At 34.9% G+C, this 8,895-nt stretch overlaps 1 non-coding gene across 1 annotated transcript; it reads left to right on the top strand.

The window, feature by feature from the left end:
• The first annotated feature begins 3,387 nt into the window (after positions 1 to 3,387).
• LOC148575891 (small nucleolar RNA R71) lies at positions 3,388 to 3,495 on the top strand. The gene has a single exon (XR_015903734.1). It is a non-coding gene; the product is annotated as a small nucleolar RNA R71 (small nucleolar RNA).
• Positions 3,496 to 8,895: the final 5,400 nt, after the last annotated feature.

The raw sequence follows: 8,895 nt of genomic DNA, 5'->3' as shown, positions 1-8,895 counted from the left end.
CCATTTCTGGCGTTTAACGCCCAGAATACTGTCTGCATGGGCGTTAAATGCCCATTCTGCTATCCTCACTGGCGTTTAAACGCCAGTAAGCCTGTCCTCCAGGGTGTGCTATTTTTGATGCTATTTTTGATTCCGCTTTTAATTCTGCAGCTGTTTTTATGACTCCACATGATCATCAACCTAAAGAAAACATAACATGGCAATGGAAAACAAATGTCTATAAAAATAAATATAATTAAATAACATTGGGTTGCTTCCCAATAAGCGCTTCTTTAATGTCAATAGCTTGACAGTGAGCTCTTAGAGAGCTTCACAGAGACTCAGAGCTTAATGGTGGCCTCCCAACACCAAACATAGAGTTTGAATGCGGGGGCTCTGCTTGACTCTGTATTGAGAGAAGCTTTTCATGCTTTCTCTCCATGGTTACAAAGGAAGATCCTTGAGCCTTAAACACAAGGTAGTTGATAAACCATTATTTTATGATTTATATTATGTTTAATTGAGTGGTTTTATCAAGTCTTTACCCACTTATTCATATGATTAGCATGATATTACAATTCCTTCCCAAAATTGTTCCATGGTTGAAAACTTGCTTCCTAGAGATCTTTTAATTATGTATTTTTATTTCTCCTTTATACCATTCGATGCCGTGATCTGTGTGTTAAGTGTTTCAGGTTTCATAGGGCAGGAATGGCTTAGAGAATGGAGAGGAAGCTTGCAAAAATGGAAGGAACACAAGAAACTAAGGAGATGACCAGCGAACATTGACGCGAGCGCGTGCCACACGCGAACGCGCGGAATGGAGAAAATCGCAGCGACGCAAGCGCGTGCCTGACGCGAACGCGTGGATTGGAATCTGCACAAATGACGCGAACGCGTGACAAGGAAAATCGCTAAATGATGCGAACGCGTGGACGATGCGTACGCGTGACCTGCGCGATCTGCAGAAATAACAGAATACGCTAGGGACAGTTTTGTGCCGCGTTTTAACCCAGTTTTCGACCCAGAAACACAGATTAAAGCTAGGGAACATGCAGAGACTCAGCACGCACGCATCCATACACATTCAGATACATTCACATACATTGATATTAGGATTACTTTTAGTTTTAGATCTGAATCTAGATTCGCTTTGCATTCATAGTTTATGCTTTTGCTTTGGATTTTGGATGTTGAAGAATCATCACCTTCGTTGAAGTCACTACTTTAGTTTGTTTCCTTATTCCTTTACTTTTTTCAGTTGTTCATTAATCCTATTCAGATAACTATGTTGCATTTTGGATTTATTAATATATAGAGTTACTTTTATTGTTAATTAATTTTAAATCTCTATTTTATTTCATTTAATTATGTCTTCTTATATTTTTATGAGTATTAAATCCATGTCAATGGAGTAGATTTTCTACTTGACATGGGGGTTGATTAAGAGGAGACACTTGAGTTGGAATGCTCAAGTACTTAGTTGAATTGAACGTTGTTGGCTAATTCTGTACCTACTAATGCTAGACCTTCCCAAGGGAGAGGACTAGGATTTGCGGGTAAGAGTTAGCTTAATCACTTGACTTTCCTTTATTTAGTAAGGGTTAACTAAGTGAAAACAACAACCTCTTTACACTACACTTGAGAAGATCCCAACAAGGATAGAACTTCCGATTAATCATTCCCCCAGTCAAGGCTTTTTTATATTAATAATAATTCTTAGTTTTATTGCTTTAATTTACAATTATTTTAATTACTCATTATCCAACTCAACTTTCTTGAAAATTCCTGATTAATAAATTAGCACTCTTTCCTACAACTCGTTAGGAGACGACCTGTGACTCATACTCTCAGTATTTTTATTTCTAAAATTTGTGACACCCTTTTTAAATTGGTGAGGCGGATCTTAGCTGGTTAAGAGCTATACGTGCAACGCTATTCTCTTATTTAAAATCTCTTAATTGGCCTAACTTCTGCCACGCATCAGTAGTCCTCATTCAGTTGCAGGACTAACTCTCCTTTGTCCACATCAATCACAGCTCTTACTGTGGCTAGGAAGGGCCTTCCAAGGATAATGGATTCATCCTCATCCTTCCCAGTGTCTAGGATTATGAAGTCAGTAGGGATGTACAGGCCTTCAACCTTCACTAAGACATCCTTTACAAGTCCATAAGCCTGTTTAATTGATTTATCTGCCATCTCTAGTGAGATTCTTGCAGTTTGTACCTCAAAAATCCCTAGTTTCTCCATTACAGAGAGTGGCATGAGGTTTATTCCTGACCCCAGGTCATACAGAGCCTTCTCAAAGGTCATGGTGCCTATGGTACAAGGTATTAAGAACCTTCCAGGATCCGGTTTCTTCTGAGGTAATTTCTATTGAACCAAGGCATTTAGTTTCATGATTGCTCCTTGATACCGAGCAATTTGCTCTTCAACAATATCTTCATCCTCTTCAGAGGAAGAATACTCATCAGAGCTCATGAATGGTAACAGTAAGTTCAGTGGAATCTCTATGGTCTCTGTATGAGCCTTAGATTCCTTTGGTTCCTCATTAGGGGACTCCTTAGTGGTCAGTGGACGTCCATTGAGGTCTTCCTCACTGGGAATCACTGCCTCTTCCTCCTTTATAGGTTCATCCACTTTGGATATATTGATGGCCTTGCACTCTCTCTTTGGATTCTCTTCTGTATTGCTTGAGAGAGTACTAGGAGGATTTCAGTAACTCTTTTACTCAGCTGACCCACTTGTGCCTCCAAATTTCTGATGGAGGACCTTGTTTCAGTCATAAAACTGAGAGTAGTCTTAGATAGATCAGAGACTATGGTTGCTAAGTCAGAGAGGCTCTGCTTAGAATTCTCTGTCTGTTGCTGAGAAGATGATGGAAAAGGCTTGCTATTGCCAAACCTATTTCTCCCACCATTATTATTATTGAAGCCTTGTTGAGGCTTTTCTACTGATCCTTCCATGAGAAATTTGGATGATTTCTCCATGAAGGATTATAGGTGTTTCCATAGGATTCTCCCATGTAATTCACCTCTTCCATTGCAGGATTCTTAGGGTCATAAGCTTCTCCTTCAGAGGAAGCTTCTTTAGTACTGCCGGATGCAGCTTGCATACCAGTCAGATTCTGAGAAATCATATTGACTTGCTGAGTCAATATTTTATTCTGAGCCAATATGGCATTCAGAGTATCAATCTCAAGAACTCCTTTCTTCTGAGTCATCCCATTATTCACAGGATTTCTTTCAGAAGTATACATGAACTAGTTATTTGCAACCATTTCAATGAGTTCCTGGCTTCTGTAGGAGTTTTTTTTAGATGAAGAGATCCATCAGCAGAGTGGTCCAATGACATCTTGGACAATTCAGACAGACCATCATAGAATATACATAAGATGCTCCATTCTGAAAGCATGTCAGAAGGACACCTTCTGATCAATTGCTTGTATCTTTCCCAAGCTTCATAGAGGGATTCACCTTCCTTCTGTCTGAAGGTTTGGACTTCCACTCTAAGCTTGCTCATCTTTTGAGGTGGAAAGAATTTGACCAAGAAAGCATTGACCAATTTTTTCCAAGAGTTCAGGCTTTCTCTAGGTTGTGAGTCCAACCATATCCTAGCTCTGTCTCTTACAGCAAAGAGAAAAAGTATAAGTCTGTAGACCTCGGGATCAACCCCATTGGTCTTAACAGTATCACAGATTTGCAAGAATTCAGTTACGAACTGATGAGGATCTTCCAATGGAAGTCCATGATACTTACAATTTTGCTGCATTAGAGAAACTAATTGAGGCTTAAACTCAAAGTTGTTTGCTCCAATGGCAGGAATTGAGATGCTTCTTCCATAGAAGTTGGAAGTTGGTGTAGTAAAGTCACCAAGCATCTTCCTTGCATCTCTAGCATTGTTGTTGGGTTCAGCTGCCATGTCTGCTTGTTTTTCGAAATTTTTTGTAAGGCCCTCTCCGGAGTGTTGTGCTTTAGCTTTTCTTAACTTCCTCTTGAGAGTCCTTTCAGGTTCAGGATCAGCTTCAACAAGAATGTCTTTATCCATGTTCCTGCTCATATGAAAAAGAAGAGAGCAGAAAAGGAGAGGAATCCTCTATGTCACAGTATAGAGATCCCTTTATGTGTCAGAGGAAAAGAAAAATAGAATGAAGAAGGAAGAAGAAGAAATTCGAACACAGAGAGAGAGAGAGAGGGTTCGAATTATTAGATGAGTAGAAGAGAAGTGTTAGTAAATAAATAAAATAAATAGAAAGAGATGAGAGAGAGAGAGAGAGAGTATTCGAATATTAATTAAAAGAAAAGAAAAATATTTTTGTTTTTATTTTAATTATAAGTTAGAATTTGAAATTTAAGAAAAGAAATAAAAGCAAATTGAAAACTAAATAAATTAATTAATTAAAAGGATTTTTGAAAAATTTGTTAGTTAGTTTTTCGAAATTAATGAGAGAGAAAAGTAGTTAGGTGGTTTTGAAAAAGATAAGAAATAGTAAACTTTTTAAAATTAAAACAAACAAGTCAAGTAGTTAGTTGAAAAAGATTTGAAAATAAATTTTGAAAAGATAAGAAGTTAGAAAAAGATTTTAAAATTAAAATTTTAAAAAGATATGATTGAAATTTATTTTGAAAAATAATTGAAAAAGAAATTAAAAAGATTTGATTTTTAAAATTAAAGTTGATGACTTGACTAACAAGAAACTAAAAGATATGATTCTATAATTTATAGATTGAACTTTTCTTAACAAAAAAGTATCAAACTTGAAATTTTTGAATCAAAACATTAATTGTTAGCAAGGATTTTGAAAATGTGAAATAAAAATAAGAAAAAGATTTTGAAAAATTTATTTAAGAAATTCGAAAATGTTAAGAAGGAAAATGAAAAAGATTTGATTTTTGAAAAAGATTTGAAAAGATAAAATTTTTAAATTGAAATTTTTACTTGACTAACAAGGAACAACTAAATTTTAAAACATTTTGACTAAGTCAACCCAAAATTTCGAAATTTATGAGTAAAATAAGGAAAATATATTATTTTTGATTTTTGAATTTTTAAATGAGAGATAAAAACAACAAAATGAAAAAAAACATAAAAATTTAAGATCAAAACAACTAATGCATGCAAGAACACTTTGAATGTCAAGATGAACGCCAAGAACACTTTGAAGATCATGATGAACATCAAGAACATATTTTTTGAAAATTTTTAAGAAAAAAAACACATGCAAGACACCAAACTTAGAAATTTTTAATATTTAGACACTATGAATTTGAAAATGCATATGAAAAACAACAAAAAACACAAAACAAGAAAATCACAAGATTAAACAAAGAAAATCATCAAGAACATTTACTTGAAGATCAAGAAAGAACACATGATGAATTTTCGAAAATCTAAGAAAAATTTAAAACATGCAGTTGACACCAAACTTAAAATTTGACACTAGACTCAAACAAGAAACACAATTTTTTTGGTTTTATGATTTTATTAAAATTTTTCTTTGCATTTTTTCGAAAATAAAAATAAAAAACTTAAATATAAAATAAAATTACCCAATCTAAGCAACAAGATGAAGCGTCAGTTGTTCAAACTCGAACAATCCCCAACAACGGTGCCAAAAACTTGGTGCATGGAATTGTGATCACACTTTTCACAACTCCGCACAACTAACCAGCAAGTGCACTGGGTCGTCCAAGTAATACCTTACGTGAGTAAGGGTCGATCCCACGGAGATTGTCGGCTTGAAGCAAGCTATGGTCATCCTGTAAATCTTAGTCAGGCGGTTTCAAATGCTTGTGAGGTTTTGATAATTGAAAGATAAATAAAACATAAAATAAAATAAGATACTTACGTAATTCATTGGTGGGAATTTCAGATAAGCGTTTGGAGATGCTTTGTTGCTTCTGAACATCTGCTTTCCTATTGTCTTCTTCCAATCATGCGTGCTCCCTTCCATGGCAAGCTGTATGATCCTCTCGGACGAAAAATATCAGGTACGGTTTCTGCACGGCTAATCAACTGTCGGATTTTTCGTCTCGGATGAAAAATACTAGGTACAACTATCGCACGGCTAATCATCTGTCGGTTCTCACTAGCGTCGGAATAGGATCTCTCTATCCTTTTGCACACTGTCACTGCGCCCAACATTCGTGAGTTTGAAGCTCGTCACAGTCATCCCTTCCCAGATCCTACTCGGAATACCACAGACAAGGTTTAGACTTTTCGGATCTCAGGAATGCTGCCAATTAGTTCTAGCCTATACCACGAAGGTTCTAATCTCATGGATTTGGATGCTCTGTTGTCAGGAGAGGCGATACAAATCGTGGATTAGAGACCCAAGAGATTATACTCTGGCTGTCGTCCAATAACTACGTTGAACATCATATAGACCGCTTGTGGTTGTCAGGCACGCGGATCTTGGCTAAGCGAGTAATGAAGATAGTGGGTGATTGTCACGGGTCACCCCTTCATTCTAACTTAACTGAATTAAGTACGAGAGTATATCTTGGAGAAGAAGTAAGCGTGAATTGAAAGAGAAACAATAGTACTTGCATTAATTCATGAAGAACAGCAGAGCTCCGCACCTTAATCTATGAGGTATAGAAACTCCACCGTAGAAAATACATAAGAGAAAGTAGTCTAAGCATGGCCGTGTGGCCAGCCTCCCATGTCTAAGGACTAAACGTCCATAGATTCCAAAGATGTAAAAGTGTGCGAATACAATAGTAAAAAGTGCTATTTATACTAAACTAGTTACTAAGGATTACAGAAATTGAGTAACTAAGTCCAGAGAGTGCATAAATCCACTTCCGGGGCCCACTTGATGTGTGCTTGGGCAGAGCATTGAGCTTTACACGTGCATAGGCTTTTTCTGGAGTTAAATGCCAACTTGGATGCCAGTTTGGGCGTTTAACTCCAGTTCTGGTGCTAGTTCCGGCGTTTTACGCCAGAAAAGGATTTCTGGCTGGCGTTGAACGCCAGTTTGGGCTATCAAATCTCGAATAAAGTATGGACTATTATAAATTTCTGGAAATCCCAAGATGTCTAGTTTCCAATGCAATTGAGAGCGCGCCAATTGGGCTTCTGTAGCCCCAGAAAATCCACTTCGAGTTCAGGAGGGTCAGAATCCAACAGCATCTGCAGTCCTTTCTCAGCCTCTGAATCAGACTTTTGCTCAGGTCCCTCAATTTCAGCCAGAAAATACCGAAAATTACAGAAAAACACACAAACTCATAGTAAAGTCCAGAAATGTTATTTTTGAATAAAAATTAATAAAAATATAATAAAAAGTAACTAAAACATACTAAAAATTATGTAAAAATAATGCCAAAAAGGGTATAAATTATCCGCTCATCAAAGGGTTTTTTAAGGAATGGCACACTATGAATTAAACGTTTTTGGCACCTCCCCTCAAAACGACCACGTTTTATGTTGACGTGGACTCGGACAACTAACCCCCTGACCATTTCAGTAGTCCACGTATGCAGCAATCGTCCACGTCAGCCAGCTCACAGACGCTCACCGTGCCAGCTCAGCATTTTCTGTTCATTCTTGCCGGAGATTCAGCCTCAAAGACTGGCTTGTGGACGGAGGCATGGGACAGAGATCGAAGTGGATTACAATATTCGTCAGGGGTTGCTTTGTCATTGTGCGAAATGGTCAGGGGCCGGGTTTGTAGTTCACTACTTTAGCAAACACTCAAATTGATCATTAAAAATTTGTATGAAAAGAATAAATAAGTCATTGACTTTTTGATCCACTGATATTTAAGTTCTTGAAAATTTGAAAATATATTTAAGTTACTGAACTTTTTTAAAATGTGGATATATCAATTTCTCATGTTCACTTGGGTCTGTCAGACCCAACAGAAAAACCAAATGTGACTCTCGTTGTACTGACCTAGTTGATACGGATGCACACGTGAGAAAGTTTTTAAAATGGAACAAATTAGACCCAGGGATCAATGTATCCAAATTTTAAAAAAGTCAAAGACTTATATATATATATATATATATATATATATATATATATATGGAGCTCAGTTCCGCGACAGATTATTCCTTAATCTGTCGGGTTGGGAGATACCGTTTGGGTAAACCAAAAATTTTTTTTAAAATTCTGAGAGATTTAAATGGTCCACGAACCAAAAAGTTAGGAATCCATTTGTTTTTTTTTCAAAACTTTTAACTAAGATATTTTAATTTTTAATAAATTTTATTTTTTATAAATTCTTGATAGTTATTTCCATAAAACAAAATGAGTTCTCCATTTAAAAATAGGATTAATTAGTCTGATAATAATATTTTTTAGAATAATAATAAAACTAAAGTGTTCGATCTAAAATTTGTTAAAAACTAATTAAAGTGTTTACTCAAGAAAATAATGCGAGTTAAAACTAAAATTTTATAAATTTAAATAGTAAAAACTTATTCGCAGTTATTTTTATACAAAATTAATAATTAAAAATTATTAAATAATTTAATAATTTAATAATTATTATCTAATAATTTTTAATTATTAACTCTACACAAAAATATCTTATGAGTTTTTATCTATTTATATTCTTGTTATGGAAGGTGCCAATAGTTCATGACAAGCACACAATAATTGATGTGTAAAAATACAAAAATACTATTTACACATTAAAATTAATTATTAAAATAAATTATTATATATTATTTATATATAAATATATACATGTAAGTTAACTTATTTTTATGTGTATTTTGTATTTTAATATACATTCTATTCTAATAATTAATTTTACTACTGAATTTGGTATAAGTCTAAAATAATTGATAGAAATAAAAATAAAAAAAAAATACTAAAGGATCGAATCAGTCCAATTTTTTAATACTAAAAGAACAAAAAATAATGAATCCCAATAGCCTAAATTTACTTTCTTTAGTATTTATTTAT

This window comes from Arachis ipaensis, chromosome B1, assembly GCF_059453495.1.
Source record: "Arachis ipaensis isolate K30076 ecotype BB chromosome B1, ASM5945349v1, whole genome shotgun sequence".
NCBI lineage: Eukaryota > Viridiplantae > Streptophyta > Magnoliopsida > Fabales > Fabaceae > Arachis > Arachis ipaensis.
Note: the sequence above shows the minus strand (reverse complement) of the source record. Positions and strands in the feature narration are given on the sequence as shown.